Below are 18,777 nucleotides of genomic sequence, written 5' to 3' on the forward strand. Positions count from 1 at the left end.
ACTTGCAGTGAGGTTGGAGGGGAAAAATGTATACGGAGCATCCGTATTACACACATCAACTGGAAGCACCTCAGCAGCCAGGGGGAATTTAGAGAGTAGCAAGTGAGGTGTTCAGAGTGCTGCAGGTGCCCATAACTGGGAAGACACATGCATAAGTTATATACTTATATATAGGTATATAATTTATACCTATATATATAGGTATAATCTCTATGCAAATAGGTAAGTTAATCATATACATATATGTTAATTTACCTATCTATGTTCCTAAAAATAGCATTTAGCCTAGTCAGTTGTATTCCAGAAGTTTAAATCCTATTGTTCAAGCTCTCCAGTTAGATAAGGTAATCGAACTGCATTCCAAAACTGACAGAGTTGCACAAGGTTGTCTAATGTGAGCTGGCATATAACATTAAACTTACATCCACTCCACCCTCCACGTCACTAATCAGAGGTTTATCCTGCTGAGAGCTCCGTGCAGGCAGAGACAGCATTCTACATTCTCCCCTAGGACTCAAGGTTTGAGGCTGATTATCAAATAGGTCCTGTCCGCACTTGGAGAATACATTTTATTACTGCTGTCAGTAAAGATGTGATACCCACAGAACACTAATCATGGACTGGCCTCACTAAGGATTATCCTTACGAGTACTTGGAGATCAGTTCGTATAGCACGGAATGAGCATGCCAGTTTAAAAACCAAAACAACCTCCTCCATGAGTCAGTTGGTTCATAATAAAGGTAGTGCTTGTTACCACATTAGCAAATAGTTTCAGGTCTTTCTTCACTTCTTTTTAAAGCTGCTCTTGCCCCTGGCCTCGCCCCTGGCAAGCAGAGAGCTTGCTAGAGGAGTGTTCTTTGACAATCGGCTATTGTGCTAAAGCTTTCCACAGCCCAATTCTCCTTCAGACTAACAAAGTCTACTTCTCCCGTAGCCTCTGTAAGTGGTTATTTCATTACAGCCACCTAAACCTTCATGCTTTGGTGAGTCTTGGTAGGTGTTTCATCATGAGGCTTCACGAGGAACTAAACTGGAATACCCCAAAACCCAACAAGCAAAGAAAAACCATCGGGTCCGTTTGCTTCTTAGGATCCTGTCTAGGCATCTAGAAAAGTTTATTTTAAAAACACTGCTTAAAACAAGCTTGTGGGTTAACCCTAATGCTGGCCACTGAGATGAGAGACTACATTTTGTTCGTCATGAGAAAGAGACCAGTGTGTTACAAGAGTTGTCTGCTGACTATTTCTGTACTACTTCATGAGATATGAGCCACAAGGATACCAGGGAAGGGGTTGCAGGAGCCCACACATGGTCCCACCCAGCAAATGGTACAAGCAGATAACTCACAGAAATAACGACCAGGGAAAGGCTGGGGAAGGGGCAGGGGCAGATAAACACCCAGCAGGAAAACCTTTCCTGCTGACAAATGGTACAAGCAGATAACTCACAGAGATAACGACCAGGGAAAAGCTGGGGAAGGGGCAGGGGCAGATAAACAGTCTGCAAGGCAGGATATTTGCTTGCTTAAGCTTAATAGGGCACATATTGCGTTAATCATAAGATCTTGGTAATTTTCCACGGAGAAGTCACCAAATAAGGACATAGGGTGAAGAAGACAGAGCTGAGGAAGACTCTGCAGCCTTCATCACCGACCACCAGGAGACAGAAGGATGACCCCCTAGCAACAACCAGCGCAGGCGCAGAGTACTCCGAGATGAGGTGGACTCCTGAAGGATGGAGAGGATAAAAGGACTGAATCAGAAACTAGCTGGGCGGCAGTTGGTGGAGCGGAAACTCCCCTGTCGCCCAGCGCTGAGCCTTTGCTTACGTAGTATTAACTGCTTCAATAATTAATAAATTCTTTGATTGGAAATTACTCGTTTTGAGTCAATTTTATAACAGCCACCAGGCATTTTTTAAAGAAAATAACTTTTTGTCCACATACACTTTTACTGTTAAATACAATAAACATTTTTAAATGTCGTAATACGTTTTCTAAACACAAGATGTTTTCACTGTAGGGGCAGGCTATGTGGAAATTGGTATGAGAAATCCATATTGACACTACAGAACTAGAAGGCAAATAACACTTGGGACTCTTGGAAAATTCACTTAGGGAAAAAGCATGTCCTAGAAATCCTTCTCCCACCCAGAAACATGCAGTTTTGAGATAAGCTTTTTTAGCATTTCAGAACTGTCACTTCAAATGCTAATTCCGTTTTTATTTTACTCTTTTATTTTTGTATATGATATTTCTAGTTGTTTCATTACTTCTTCATACTAGGGACAGCTAATGCTAACATGTAGTGTGCTATAACAGATTTTAAATCTCCTTTATTTAAATTCTTTTCCTTTATTTTTTTTTAGCATCTCCCATCTGCGTGGCAATGAAACAGCTTCATATAACTCAACAAAGGAGACATTGATTTAGTAAAGTGAGGATGTATCCATCAGCACTAAGTTGCAGCTGTTCTTAATGGATTTTAAAATACAAAAGCTATTTCACCTCTTGGATTGTCATATTATGAAATGTTAGTAGTAGTTGCACATATCAAAGCATCAGCTACCAGCCAAACCTTGTGAAAGGTGAAGGCAGCATCAAGCCAGCCCCCTTGTGAAGCTCCCCAATGCCAATTGAAAGCCTATTTCCCCAGTATGCTCCTATTTTATTTTTTCCCCCCTGCAGGTATTTGCTGTTACTCACTCACAGCTTTTTTGTTTGTTTGTTTGTTTGTTTTTATCCTTTTGCAAAAGCAATATTTCTGCTACTGAGATCCCGATTTGTTTCCCAATTGCTTTGTTTTCAAAATAAACCAGAGAAAACTCAAGCCATCATCTTTGTAAAAGCATACATTCGGTGCTTGGCAAACTAAAAGGCAAGACTTTGCAAATCACCTTTATTTTCAGTGTCAAGCAGCTGGAGCACTTTTGCTTCCAAAAATATGGAAGAGCTATGTTGTCAGACAGCTTGGAGAGAGGCAGGTAATAAATTGCATTGTGCTGCATAAAGGTTTTAAGGGTCTTTTAAAATGTGCTGGAGGTAAGTTGCCAGGAGATATATTAATGCTTTTATTTAGCTGTATTTCAGTTTGTGTTTGTCTTTGCTTCTCTGGTGTTGAGGCACTTGAAACAAATTGGCTGGTCTGTGTGGCACAGTGGTAGCTGGTTAAAGTTGCTGTAGTGGTTGTCTGATCATTTCTGTGAACTACTGACACCAAGCAACCTGGTGTGTTAGTGGCACAAAGTTTGCTCTCCATGGAGGCAGAAAGAGCTCTTTCTATCCAGGCTGATAACTGGTTAGTTTTTATTCCTTCTCAACTGAGTCCATACATTCTACATGAAGGTGAGGGAAATTTAGAAGGACATAGCCAGTAACTCAAGAAAGGAAGCTCCAAAGAGAGGGATCCCTGTGAAACCACAAAGTTTACAGGTGTTGTAGGTCTAAATACAAGTTTTTACTTCATACAGTGTTTTAAGTACTATGTAATAGAGCATAACTTTATGCTGTATTGGATATGGAGTTCTTGAAATCCTATTTTCTGATCATAATCTTCCAGTAAAAGTTTATTTTGAACTATGAGTTCTGTCTGGAAGTCACACTGGGCTGAATGAGGTCTACAAATGCAGGGAGGGACAACTGATTATATGATAACAAGAACTGGCTAAGAAAATTCCTTAAACATTCCTTTGGGAAAAAAGGGAAAGAACCCCAAAACCTCGAATCCAAACAAGAGACTCTGAAGAAGTGCACTTTCCCACTTGTTTCTGTACCATATGGATTTTATCTTGGCTCCTTTCACCATCCCCATTGCATGACCCAAAGCTTCTGTGTTGCCATGAGGTGTGCTGAGCACTGATTCCTGCACAGGACCAGAGGTAGAGCTTTATACCCCGTGGAACTTATTCATACCAGGCTTTTCTCAGAGCATGGGGTCCCCAAGGGACAGGACAACAGCTGGCCTACAGCCCAGCATGGAAAAGGGAATCTTCTTTTGACCGTCGACTAGTGGCTTTAAAGCCTCTTTATAGAATGAATTCACTGTCAATATACTTTTGTTTTGATTTAGTGACTGAAATAAACTGATTATTCCCCTTTTCCACCAGTATTATGTCTGTGTCATCATGAATTTGGAAATTCCCTTTCAGGTATTTATGTAGCAAAAACCCCAGTACCAATGGTCTGTCTTCTTGGATTTTCTCTTCTCAATTGAGTTATCTCAGCTGGGTTGACACAAACCCAATTTAAGCAACTTTAGAATTGTGTGAGTTCAAAGGAAGCCCACAGAGGGTGTATACACACTGTTAAACAGTGTCAGAGCCCTGCTCAGGCTGTCACCCAGACCCACCTTTCCACTGCTGTTGAATTTTAAGTTATACTAACTTGTAAAGCAGCATTCAAGTAGAAGGGAATAAATTCATAGGTCATATGAAAGAAGAGTGCTGGGATAAAAAAAGTATTGCAGTGTTTACTGCCAGACCCTATCACCTCCTTTATCAGCATGGCTTAATTCATACCAAGAAAAAAATGGTAGAAAGTGTGGCAGAATATTTAAAAATAAGGGGAGTCCTTTATGCAAAACCACTTGCATTAATTAAATGTTCCCACTGTATCGGTCTTCAAATGAAACCGGGGGTAAAGCCTCAGGATACTGTCAGGACTTTCATTTGAGGTTTAAAGCCAGAGGCCATAAAGGACCTTATAGGTCTTTTTGCAGTTTGCACCTGCATTTTGCTGCATTTTAAGTTATAGAGAGTAAAGCCTGGAAAAGTAGAAAACCTGAAATGATTCAGAGAAAGCAAAAAGAAAATTGATAAAAGTTTAGTGAAAAAAGACTGGATGTATTGGATATACCTCTCCTTTTTCCAGCATCAGGTAATAAAACAGATTAAAAATACCTTCTAGCATCTGGTAAGCATCAGTATTCTGTAAGAATTTGGCATTAAAAACACCCCAACAAACCACTTCTGCAACTGTTGAGAATGCTTAACTGCAAAGCTTTTTTGTCCAGCCCTGAATTGTACTGTGCTTTGAATAGCCTTGCTTTTTCTGTTTATGGAAGGTTAAGCTGGGTGTGAATCAGTTTTCTTATTTGAAGATCAAGGCAAAAACTCAATTTCTTTTTACAGAACAAAAGGTATCATCAAACAAAATAGTCTAAAAAATCCTAGAGCCAAGACTTTGCATATTCATCAATTACACAACTACAAGCAGGTAGTTATTTGCTAGTAAAGACTCTGCTTTTAGTAGAAATGAGCATTGTTAAAATAAGCAAGAGAAAAATTACAAACTCTTCCTTTGCCTTGGACAAAACAAGGTCACATTTGCAATTTGCAGTGCTTGATCTCTCCCTTAGCAATCTTGGCAAAGGTTTATCGAGTTATTCTGAGTAATTTCCTTCAAGTTATGAGTGTGTCACTTGGTCTGTTACGGACCTGTTCCTTCAGTTTACTCTGCTGTTTACCTGTGAATTGTCACACTTGTTCTTGCAGATCAGTGTTAAAAGGAAAAAAAAATAAAGCAGTGTTTAAAATCAAAGCTTCAGTGTGGAAGGATATAAAGTGTGAAATCCAGACCCTTTGCTTTCATTCTGGCTTTAGTGATCATAGAAACCTGCTGTAGGGCAGGACTAATCTGCCAGAAAATTATTATTGAGCCCTGGTAACTCAGATATATGTGCAGACTTGAAAACGTTGTTCTTTGTGCCAACTCCAGGTCCTTCAAGAACCTCATACGGTATCCTACACCTGGCTCAGAAATACGCCGTAAAGAGGAGGAGGTTTGTTAATTCCCAAGCAGCTGTGAACAATTTAATCTCTTTGCAAACAGCCCATCATCCTATTCCAATTGTGAGTTTCTTGGGGGATGGAGAGTTTGAAGAGCTGCTGAGAGATAATAGGGTCTTTCTTTCAAGGCCATTCCTATGGATTTGGCCTCAACAGTAGCATCTTGATGGCAGGGTTGCCAAATCTCAGAGCCTCTCGATACTTGGTTGGAGTTTCCTCCTCCATATGCTGGAATCGAGAGAGGTTTAAAATTAGTCTTTGGCAGACAACTTTGAAAGCTTGAATTATGTAAATACTTGGAAATACTTGGAAATCAGGAGGCAAGCCACAGTTTTGCAATTTTAGGAAGAAGAAATCCCTGTGATTTTAAGATATGATTAAGATTTTATTCTGAATGCTGGTGGTTGGAACTCCTGGGATTTCCCAGATAAAATTGCCTCTGAGAACTGAGCTGATAACTTGAATTGGTTTTCTGGACATGTCTCTAAATTACTAACTTCTTTGCCTCACATAATTTCTTAATCAAAAAATCACCATCCAAATCCTACACACAAGCCATTTTTGCTACCTCTTTGGCAATATGCGTAGAAGAGTCAGAGAATCACAAAGAACTACTTCAAGAAGCTCATACCCAGATTTCTTTGAGTTCTCAGAACCATGAACTTTTTTTGTTCTGATTATCAGAAGGTCTCTGCACTCAAAAATGGTTGTAGAGGTATTTAAGCCAGCTGTACTTTTAAACAGGCTCGCACCTGATACGGTTTCCATGGGAGCCGCTTGGTCCTTAGCCATTTGCAAACATGGCTGCTTATGTAGATAATTAAATTAGACTTAGTGAACACAGTGTTCTTCTGAACAGCTGACCTTTGCTCTTTCTGGCACACCATAGTAGAGAGAAGGGAAATACAGTCTTTCTATGGTTTACATTTTCTGTACAACATTTTTCTTTTCCTTAAGACTAGCTAGATGTGACTTTCTGGATACTTTACCAAAATCTCCTACTATTTCAGCAATTACCCTTGGATCATTCTGCACAACTCCAGACAGAGCATTTAATCAATTTAGTTCCTCTGTTTTCACTGGAGTTCCCAAATTTTCAACATTTTCCTTTGTCCAGCAAGATACATTGGGGTTGACTTACACTAAAATGTTTCATAATATTCTCTAAGAGCTAGTTTTATTCAATCAGAAAGTATTGGAGTTTAAGTACTTAGGAATGTCAGTCATATCTAAAGGGTAGAGGCAGAATTCTAGGAGCTTTGTTTGTAAAGCTAAATAGATCAAAGTATCTGGAACAATTTTTAACATTTTTTGGGCACGCACTGTATTTCAAAGGAAGTTGTAGAAGAATTTTGTTAACCCATTGGTTCAAATGAGTTTGTCAGATCCCATATCGAGAGGGACAGGATTTTGGCTACTGAATTCCAGTTTGGCCACTGGTGCCTGGGCTAATTAGGGATGGGTAGAGAGAACCCCACATGCAGCTGAATAAACTAGAAAAATCCTGATGTCCTACTGAGGTCAGCAGCACTAATTAGCATCCACACACAGGAAATCTGTTTGAACCTGCCTGCTTTGCTTCCTGGCTTTGATCACATCCATACTCATACAGGAAAATGATTCTGAAGCTATATCATGCCAGAAGCACATGGTGGGATGCTCATGGGCCAGCCTGTCCACCCAGGACTTGTACAATCACTCTCACTTACTGGGGTTGCTGAAATTCTGTTGTATGGAGGACACAAACCCAGAGGCCTTTTGGCTGCTCAGCAGAATGAGTCCAACCCTTGCAGGGGTCCCTGTCTGCCTGGCTCTTGAGCTCTATGAAGTCCAAGAAGCCTGGTACTATTCTAGGAAGTCATGTTGAGAATTCCAGCTCCCTGCAGTAGTACCAGACACACACAGAAGCTACAAACTGCCTCTACATTGGGGAATTTTGCCAGATCTCCATTTCTTTATACTTTCTGTCCATGAACTCTGAGGTTTCATGAAGCTTCTCCCTAGTACCATGGACAAATGCCATTACCTCCCTTCTCTGTGCTGCTCAAAAGCCCACCTGAGGTGTAGGCTGCTGAATTCTGGTTTTGTTCATGCTCTCTCAAGGACTGCTCCATCTCTTAAGCTTTCTCTAGAGCTGGGTGACAGTTGATAAAACAACAAATATACCTAAGTCCAATACTTTCTCAGTATTTTTGGTTAAATTAGTGGAGTAATATCTGAAAGCTTATAGTGTGTTATCTGCTGGTCAACAGAACAATTTTGATATTAAGAAATAAGAAAAGTTTTCACCATTTAAAAGGTTCAGAAATGTAAAGCAACATTTTCCAGCATAATTTGAATGTAAGCACTGTGGTATTTGTATTAGGCAAGACTCCTCCACACAATACATCAGTAATAATACATTTTTAATGAAAAGTGGCAAATATTGGCCCTACAACAGTAGTTTCTCAAAGTCCTATGCATAAATGATTATTTTAATAGGCAAGCTATCACTTGCCTGTATGAAAATGTATCCTTCATTTTAACTTCAGAGAGAGAATCATTCCTCTCAATTTCTTCTGCTTTGCAGAAAGGACATGAAACAAACAGGAAATGTTGTGAATGTTCTACAACTTCAGCTGGAATAAAAAAAAATAAACCAAAGGAACAAACCACTTCAGCTGAAAACCGACTAATATAAATAAGGAAACAATCAAAAACAGTTAATAAAACTTCTGGTTTGGATGACACAATTGTTTTACACAGTGCTAAAAGAGTGTATCTCTCAAGTGTGTGTAACATGTTGCCAAACCACAGAATAGTATGCAGAAATGAGCAGGGATTTTCTATTGGCATAAGAAGTTTGAAGACACTTGGCTGGATAATGAAGATCAAACTTCTATCATGTGGAAATTACCTATTGCTTATAAAGCACCTATTACCTAATCCTGCGAAGTACTTCAAGAAACACTCCAAAAGCAAGAAAAGAGAATCTAAGACCACTGGTTGCACCTGTCTCTTTGCATCCAGCCACGAAGAACATCCTTCTGTTCTGGGCTGACACTGCCTGGGTTGACTCTGTTGAATCTGCCAACAGAATAAGGCTTAGCAAATAGACTGGGGAAAGGAGAATTCTGTCTCAGCTGTTTGCAGTCATCTGAGAGCTTCTGGTGATCCATGCCACTCTGTGCTCACTGCAAAATGCATACACCTTGGGGGAAAATATTAGTAATCTGGGCACAAGAGCTAAAAACTTTCCGGTAGAATAATCTGAATCACAGATTTGGCTTGGTTTCCTCATGGACGAAATAGAAAGTCCCCTTGCTCTGTGAAATCAACCATCATTCAACTATTATATTTTTAAAGGACATTCTCAGTAAACTGCAAAGATGCCAAGACCGCTGCTGTGCCCTAATGATATATGTGAGGCCTTAATGTTGATACAGAGCTCAGGGTCATGAAGATTTTCTAGGAGAGAGCAAGAACTCTAGAAAATCTACCATCACATTAGTAAAATTAACAATGTTGAGGGGAACTCTTCTTGGACTCATGACAACCAGTCTGACCCATTATAACTTAAAAGTCATAACAGAGAGAAGTAAAATTTCACCATGGACATTCCTCTCGAGTAAAGACCTCCCCCTGCCAAAAAAACCACCCCAAACAAACCCCACAGAAATCCAGACCAAACAGATGGCTCTTTTCTCCATTAGCATCCTGTCTTGCTCCTTTTGAACCACTGCTACTGCTGTATCAGAGAACATTTGATACGGGGATATCAGGGTTGGGCTGGGTTAACCAAGATGGAACAACAATGAACTACAGGAAAAGGTGGAGGGCTGGAGCTGTAACACAAAAGGACATTAAATAGTTCTGAAATTACTCCCACTCAGGTTGTGCTTTCCTCTAACAATCTCTGTGTGCCCTCTAAATTTGTTGGCAGTTAGCCAAACCTTTAGAGCTCTAACACCATCCTATTGTCAAACTGTCTACAATTCTCCAAAATTTTGCTGAGAGGAGCATTTAACAGAGAAAGATATGGTCTGGTTGCCTGCAGTTCTTCCCATCAGCAGACACAGTGGATAGAAAGAGTCACTGTAGGAGCATTCCTGTAGCCCTGATCCACTGATGTTCCTTTGGCACACGCAGGCATATTCATGAGCTCTATATCCAAAACAGGTGAATTATTCTCAGCAGCAAAATTAAATTTGAACTCTTGTCCTAGTAAAGGGCAGGAGTGGACAAGGTTCAGGGCAAGAACATATTTGACACAGAAAAGGGAGAGGACATGTAACTGAGGCATAAAAGGATGCTGCAGAACCAGATTTCCTTCATCCCTTCATCCCACAGCTGACAAGAGGTGGGATTTGCCTCTTTTCCCTCCCAGCAGTGACTCTCCCTTGGTGAAGGTAGCAGCAAGACCAAGTCTCATCTTCTAGGGCTCTGGCACAGATGACATAGACTTGGGACCAGTGCTGATTTGTTCCTCAAGGCAATCTGCTGCCCTCAGCAGCTTCTGTGTTGCTAGAGCCTCAGGTCAGCTCTGTTCAAAACCTCCAGCAACCTTCTCTCAAGACAAGCTCCTGCAATCACAGGTGAAGCCTGAGTAAATTCGCTGTATCTGCAGAGGCAAGTGAGGATTTCTCCTGGGACACCTGGTAAGGACTCCTGGTATGGATTGCAAGATATGTGCCAAGCAGCACATATCTTGCAATTACCTTCATTAGACAGAACCACCTGGCCACAAAGGTGGCTGAAAGTGAACAAAAATTCTGTTTTAAGGCACACCAAGAGTTCTCTCATTTGCCATTTTCACAACTCTCAAAGGGGTACAAAATGTAATAGTTTCTCTTTGTTCGCTCCAGTTGAAATAAACTAGAAATTTAATTTTGATGCCACTGTCAACAGTCCAGTCTTGAGCTGGTAAATCTGGCTGATAATTATTCTTGACCTGGGACTCTTCTTTCTTATGCTTCTAAGATTAAGTCCTCAGTTTTTCCCCTTTTCCTTGTGCATCATATCCAGGTAACTGAAATGCTACACACAGTCCCAGCTTGGACAATGCTTCCCCTCCTCATTCATCCTCCACTCTCTCCAAATCATGTCATGCTTTCTCCCATGCCCTTTCCCTCACCACCTGCTCTTCCTTTGGGAATGAACAAAATCACATACCCATCTGCCTTAACTGTTTCCTACATTTCTGCTAGGAGAGATTGGAAAGATGAAAGACAGGGAAAAGTGGTGCAGAAAATACACTGAACTGATATGTGAAGCTACACTGAATATGCCTTCTACAATCTCCTCCTTCTGCTTTATCTCTTCTCCTTTGCAATCCTGGAGGAAAACAGGAGGAAATAAAACACTGCATGGCTGTCACCTTCAAAGCAGGAGAAAAGAAAAACCCCTTCCTCTCTGAGCTGTGATTACATCTCATGATAGATGACTTCCCACACTTGTCTGGGAGAATCCCTGGCTGCTCTCTTGTTCCTATGGGCCCACACAAACAGCTGAACAAACAGCAGTAATATCTGTGGGAAAGACAGAATGATTCTACTCCTCTTTCTCTAAATTTCTTCATTTTTCTACAACCCTGCCTGCCTCCTCAGGAGGTTCCAGCCCCTCACTTTGGCACATGGTGCCCAACGATTGTAATGCTCTACTCGAGGTGGCAACAAGCACTGCAGTCCTGCCAGGACTGTTGTCCCTAGCCATGTGTGGGGGAATCCATCTGCTTTCAGCCAGCCACGTGTCCTTGCTGGTGTTTGGGTAAAACAGTGCCCAGATCTTGCTAATCTCTGGGATTCATGACGACATGATGTTCCAAAACAAAGCATGAAGAAAGTGATGAAACCTGGGTTATTTCTTAAACAGTGTGTTTGGGCGTAGTCACTTAACTTCTGGGTTTGAGTTTTCAGGATGCAATAATTTTCAAGTCCTGTTCTACCTTTCCTTTCTCTTACTGCCTTATCCATTTATCCTCCACTTCAAACATAAAGGCTAAGTATTCTTCATCCCAAACATAAAGGATGATTGTTCTTCCCCTTTTAAATCCAGGAATCTCTTTAATCCTAGATGTGAGACAATGGGAAACATACTAGGAGGTGAGAGGAGAGGCTTGGCAACACAAGAGAGAATGCACTAAACCAGTTATTTATTTTCCAACCATTAAACTCCACACCCCAGAGTTACTGGTCTTTATGGCAGCCTGGTCAAATAGAAAAAGACACAGAAGGGCAGAGGAGAAAGGTCCTATGTTTCCAAACTGATGCATGGACAAGGTGCCAAATGATTGCATTTCATTCATTTGCCACAAACTGGGTTAGCTTTGAGCTTGAAGGAGAGAGAATTGCAGGTTTTTAAGTACTGCTTCTGGGTCTGGCATCAACATTTCTGTTGCCATAATGAGTCAGACATCAGAGGCAATACACATGAAAGGATGCAGGCCAATGCCTAGGCAAACAGAAGTGGGAAAGTAGAACTGAAAAATAAGTGCACACGTCAGGGAAGAAGGACTCCATCCTCACAAAACTTCTGAAATTATATTCTCAATTTCCTTTATTTCATCAAAAAAATTCACTTCAAAATAAACCCACTACCACCACCACCACCAATACAAAAACCCCTCTAGAATTCTGGGCAAAGTTAATTTGCCAGAGGCAGAGTTTGTTCTGTTAATGGCCATTTGCCATGTACCAATGCCACAGTCCCCAAATGCTCTTGCACATTTCCCATCAGGCAAGCACACACACGATTAAGAACATTTGAGCAGTCATCCTTAGAACTGTGAAAAACATTAATCCTTAAATGAAGGGAAATCAGTCTTCTGAGCCACAGAAACCATGGCCTCAGATGCTCCTTCCCTTTGCCTTTAGCGAGGGCTCCTGAAGGGCTGCTGGATGATAAGGGGTAGATAACTGGCTCTGGCAACAGACTATGGGTGGGAAGGGCATTGATAGAAAACATTTCAAGCTCTGATTTGCACCCTTACTTGGGGGCTTCATTGGGAGCTCAGGGCAGTCCAAAGACACATATTTGGCACTTTTCAGCTGTCAAGTAATTCTTCCTCAATTGCTCTCTTATGCCTCACATTTCCATTGTCTTTTCTTCCTCCTTTCTTTTTCGGACCATCCCTTCTTCTCTGACCCCTAGGTATCATCATTACCTAGAGAGTCAATATGCGTTGCTTGGTGCTCTTCTTTACTATTCCTTGTTCTCTCCAACACTTTATCAAACATAAATGTCACAAAGAAAATATTTATTCCAAGAAGTTCTAGTGATCTGCTAATCAACTAGTACAAAATATCAACTACAGAACTCTAGAAGATCTCCCATGTCCCTTTCTGTCCTCTGTTACTAGGCTTCCTTTATTATATCAGGACTTGTCTGTTGACAGTTTTAATAATGTGACCAATTAATGGGGAAGTTTTCATTTTATTTTGACCAACAATTGTACTGATAGAGACTCATCACTGTTAGCACAGTTGCACTGATGTGAAGATACAAGTGGGCATCACCTCCTTGATTTTGGTTAGATGACAGAAACCGATTTCCATCTTGGGAATCAGAGCTGCAAAATTTTGTCTTGCAAAATTATGCAACATATAAAACCTCCACTAAAGCACACAGAATTCAATAACCATGTATATAACCCCCTGGTACCTCGATTGCTACAGTGTTAGATGGTGTTGATGCAACACAAGCCAAAATGGTGAGGTCACTGCTCCAAGAGGAACACGGTAATGAGGCCCAATATCCACAAAGAACTTGCACTCACATGTCATTGTTCTGGAGTCAGTTAATGAATAACATGGATTAGCTCCTTGTGCGTTATGGACATAATATCAAAAATGTAGACATGCACAGAGACACGGCAGGGATTTTGGAATAGATTCTATTCTTTAGAGTTGGAAAACAAAGGTCTTATAGAATATTAAAAATGTGTTGATTTCCTGACTCTGCTGCCAAGAATCAGCCACCATTTTACATGTAGTGCCTTGGTATTTCAGGCCATGCCTGCCTTGTGTGATCCCACACGTGTACTGAAAATAAAGAGAATGTGATAAGGCAGCAGAAACATGATTGAGCTTTGATCTGAAAAGGGATCCTGACTCTCTTATGCTGCTGAGAGTTTTTGGGCACCAAAGAGAATATGGTAAGTCTGCTCAGCAAACTAGAGGTGTGACATTAATACAAGTTACCCAACACTAGAGCCTTCCATGCAGCCACAGCTAAAATAAATCTGTTTCCCCACTAATTAGCTTAAAGCCAGCATAGCTATGTTGCTTCTCCTACTGCCACATTTTCTTTTGCACTTAATGATCTAATCACATCCTCCTTTTTCTACAGGGCCTTTGCCTCATTCAGTGCCCAGGATGGATGCGACTCATTGAATAGGCATCTGTAGTCCGACAGTTTGTCTCAGATTTGCCTGGAGCTGAAGATACATCCTTTGATTATATCCCTGGCTCTGCTGCAAAGTTTCTGTGTTAGGGTACTGGTCTAGCAACTTAAACCAAATAAAGTGGGCACAAAAACCCTCTACTTTTTTTGCTGTGGGTGTCTGACTGTAATGACTTGAGACCTCATTTGTGAAAGAGCTAAGCGCTCATTACATGCAACTGGGGCAGAATGCTGCAAAATGCTAAATACTCTGAAAAATAGAGACACTCAGAGGTTCAAAATTAAAATTAGTAATAGTGTTATCCATGATCTCCCTGGATTCCCTTTCCTGTATCCAAAATACTTCTTCCAGCATAGGGACAGTGTGACAGAAACAAGTACATATCTGGGAAATTATAGTTTTGAGGTTTCAAATCCCCATTAGGACAAAAGGAAAACCATTCTCCGGTCTGAAGGGTGGACCTCTGTCTCATACAGGTTCCAGGTGTTTAGGGTCTCCTATGGAGTTGTTCAAATCAGCAGACTTTTGGTACTTCTTGATCATTTGTCCACTCAGTTTACCCAAGGCTTTGCCCTTCATGATTTAATCAAAACTGAAAAATTCCTGCAAAAAACTTCAGTTTTGACAGACCTTTTCTTGTCAGATGACTGTTTTGTACATATTTCTTGTCTGAACTGCTGAGAGGATGGCAGGTCTCTGGGATGAGTGTGCCAGTCCCACTGAACAAGTTTTTGTTTGCAAGAGTTGTTGCTCTGGGAGAATTCAAACTAGGCTTGCAAAGGCACGTCCGGAGCTCATCTGAACTCTTCTGTATCAACTACAGATGCTCCACAGTTGCAGGGGAGCTCTCCTGGCTCAGGACATCATGCCAAGCTACAGACACAGAGGGTGACCAATTTCCTTGGTAAGCCCAGTAACTCTGGGCCGTCCATCCAACCTCAAGGCCCTCAGGTTTGCCCAGGAGGTGACACTGCTTCAGGCTTCAAGTGGTCAATGGATACAACGTTACATAAACCATTTGAATGAAGCTGGCACCTTTGTAAATGTCAAAGCTTCATACCTTCTTCACATACATACATCCCTGTCCACACCACATCTGAATCTCTTCATCTCTAAGGAGAAGACTTTATGTGTCTCAGAAGAGAGATTACCTATCCTTCAAGGCTGATGTCCAAGGGCAGCCAGGAGCCTCCTAAGCAGCCCTATTTACTACAAAGCAGGTGTATTCAAAGCTGTTCCAAGGAGAGGAGACACTCATCTCATCTCTCTTGGACTCCAGCCAGGTATTTCTACCTCCTTTCCCAGCAAACTTTCCCACTTTCAGAAGACAACAAAATTTAGGAAAGACATCTAAAAGAGATGGAAAGATTTCAGGAGGCTGTGGCAGCAGCTACAGCCTTTGCTGTCTGTGTTCTTTGCACACCACCTCTAAAAGGGATCAGTGCAACCTGGCATTTCAATGATATTACTGGGGGAGCAGTTCTTTTCTGCAGCATGCTACAGCTTCTTGTGCAGCCTCAAATTTGGGATCATTTTGACATCTGGTCTGTGGCACTCATCCATCTGTTGTAACTGAGTAGGTGTTGGGTGGGGTTGACAGGAGAGACTTGTTTAAGTGCTTGTTTTCATTCTGTAGAGGAATGGCAGAGCCAGCTCAGTAATTAATTAAGTGCTCATCTTAAAAAAAAAAAAAAAAAGAAAAAGCGTGTTTTTTAATTTTTTAATATTTTAAAGAAATGGTGAATAAGGCAGCTGGCACTTCTCACTGCTGAAATGTGGGGACATTGTTCCCATTTCTGCTTGGTTCAATTTGTTTTAGGATGCCTTCCTCATTGGGCTGGCACTCTGGTTTCTATTCCTGACTCGGCCAATTGCCTCCTGGCTGAATTTGGATAGGTCACTCCATCTTCTGTGCAGCAGTTACCCTCTCTGGAAAATGCGTTCAAAAGTAAAACACCTATTTTTTATAAACTTTGAAATCTGCTGTTAAAAAATGCAACAGGATAGGTGGCCAATATCATTACTAACATTATATTAATTTGGAGTTTTTCTATTCAAATAATTATAATTTTTATGATGACTTTGCTGTCATCTGCTCATAGCAAAAGAAAGTTCTGAGCACAGTGAAAACAAACCCACAACTTCTATGGCTGACTCTCTGTGTCTTTTGGGAACTTGTTTCTCTCATTTCCCTCAGAACAGAACACAAAAATACATCTCCTTGTTTAACCGTCTGCTCATAATCTTCCCACCATTCACAAATGCATGGTGCACTGAGCAGCCACATCCTTCCCTGTGAGTGGCTAGGGAAGGTTCCACCTGCTCTGTTTTAACTTCTGGACACACCTTGGTGTTCATTTCTTTGCCTTAGGACAGTGACTCCTGCTGTTCTGCTGTAGTTGTGCTTTGTATTCAGCAACCAGTTTTACCCTACTCTGTGATCAGTTTATGGATTGAAGAAGTTATTGATAACACTTGAAAATATTCAGTGTTACATCTAGTTGCAAATGTACTAGATAACCAAGGGAATAGGGGAACTCCCTATGCATAGCTAAATATAGCAATTATTGTCCAACATGTCTAATCCTGTGAGGTTCTGACCACCTCCACAAAACCCTGGCACAGGCAGGGATACTTGGAGCAGCTTGCAAATTGCTATTTTGTGACTGGCAGATATGAATGCCACATTCAGTAATCCCAGAATACACAAAGATGTGCACCAAGCTGTGGAGATTACACAGTCTGTGCTTGTGAACAGAAAACTGTGCAATGTGACTTTTCACTTTCCTCCTTGCCCTTCTCCTGGACACACAGCAAGAGGTGTTAGCCCAGGAGTCTCTGTAGGAGAGCTTGTGGGAAGGCATTGGATATTGAATGTTTTGTGTTTTCTGGTGGCCTCTAAAGCCTGGAATCTCAGTGCTCTCAGAACTTAGCAACTTTGCACCTAAAATTATCAGTCCTGTTATAAAAAACAAAAGTCAAATCCTGGGCTTTCAAATGTAGCTTCTTCTGAAATACTCTGTTAGAGAAGATCAGAAGCATCCACTGGGGACACTGATTAGGAAGAACAAAATGCAATCTCTTTTTTTCTTTTTTGTTTTGTTTTCTTTTGTTTTAGATAATAAAAAAAAATTCAGTGTTGGTAATATCATCCTGAAGGTATCTACCATTTTACCTGTAATGGTACTCTTTGCCAGGGAAAGGTGGAGGAATTAAATGGATTTTATTTGTAGATCAGGTTAGGCAGAGAGGTTTCATACGATTATTTCTTAGCTTGCAGACTAAAGCATGTACTGTATGTTGGAACTAAATTCCGTTTCTCTGCTGTGATTTGTGTCATAAGTTTCTTCTCTAAATTATTTCCCTCTCTGTAATTTCCTCTGGTGACTCCTGGACCCTGAAGTGCCACTAGCTGCAAAATTACAGATAGGAGTATTTTGAATTTCAGTGATTCACAAGAAATTCATAATCCTAACATCCCACAAATACTGTATTTGGTGTGAGATGAAAGGAACTTATTCACTGCTTTAATCATGTCCTATTCATTTCTATAAATGAGGATTTCTCTTTATTCAAGCATCTCTCCATTTCTTTCTTGCCCACTCCAGGACTGACAAAATGTCAAATAACTCATAACATACTGAACACTTTTTGCAGCAGAACATGATCACTGCAGGAGTAAGGGAAGGAAAATGCACAAGAGCAGTGAAAGGAACCTTTGGATTACAAAATTTAGTAATTTTTATGGGAAAACAATGTGATGGCTACAGTAAAATTCTCTTTAAAACTGGATCACATCTTTGTTGTAAGGCACTAAGTCCCATTTTTGCAGAGCCTTCTCTCCTGTCTCTCTCCTGAGGACCAACCCCAGGTGAACCTCACTGTGCCATTCCATGCTGAGCTCAATGATATTTGCTGTCAGTTATAGAATCTTCAAATTGTAGAATAGTTTGGATTGGAAGGGACCATTAAAGGTCATCTACTCCATCCTGCACCATGGAGTTTCCATTTAGTATCAAAATATAATTCCTCTTATCAGCTCTATACTTTCTGGCCTTATGTTTCCTTTTGCATTTCTGATATTTGTGAGATCATTGCCCTAGCTGGTTCAGTATGCAAAGCAGGGAAGTAAACATGGAAATAAACATGGAAATAGGCAGGAGTGATGCTGCAGCCAGTTCTAGCCAAGAATTAAAAAACCCTGAGTCTTCAAGGAATAACACTGGGGTTTTCTTTTTTTACAAACTAACACTGCTACACAAAAAAATTCCTAATATTGTGGTGGAGCAAAATGAAAGACTGAATTTATTTTCCCAACTGTATTGATTATATAATTTACTTTCATTATATGTTCCATCTCCTCTCCTAACAAACAAGCTCTTTTGGTGCATTTTGGGTCCATTCTGTGTTTAACTCTTGCTCAGCAGGGTGACCAGACCAGCTCACTTGGGTGAGGAGCCTGCCTGTGTTGAGGGAATCCCTCTCACTGCCCTCCAGGTTCTGGTGCTGCCTGGAGCCTCTCCAGCTTTGCCTTCAGGGGACTGAGCACCGGTCTGCCCTTCCACTGCTGCTCTGCTCTTACATGACAAAGAAAGAGGTTTAAGAGCTTTTT

At 40.9% G+C, this 18,777-nt stretch overlaps 1 protein-coding gene and 1 long non-coding RNA gene across 2 annotated transcripts in view; one reads left to right on the plus strand and one right to left on the minus strand.

The window, feature by feature from the left end:
* The window catches only part of KCTD1 (potassium channel tetramerization domain containing 1), a 101,388-nt gene that overhangs the window by 69,948 nt on the left and 12,663 nt on the right, over positions 1–18,777 (minus strand). The gene's annotated exons all lie outside the window — the stretch shown is intronic.
* On the plus strand, positions 276–2,506 carry LOC129120360 (uncharacterized). The gene is made up of 2 exons (XR_013185472.1): positions 276–1,720; positions 2,369–2,506. It is a non-coding gene; the product is annotated as an uncharacterized LOC129120360 (long non-coding RNA).

This window comes from Agelaius phoeniceus, chromosome 1 (assembly GCF_051311805.1).
Source record: "Agelaius phoeniceus isolate bAgePho1 chromosome 1, bAgePho1.hap1, whole genome shotgun sequence".
Taxonomy (NCBI): Eukaryota; Metazoa; Chordata; class Aves; order Passeriformes; family Icteridae; genus Agelaius; species Agelaius phoeniceus.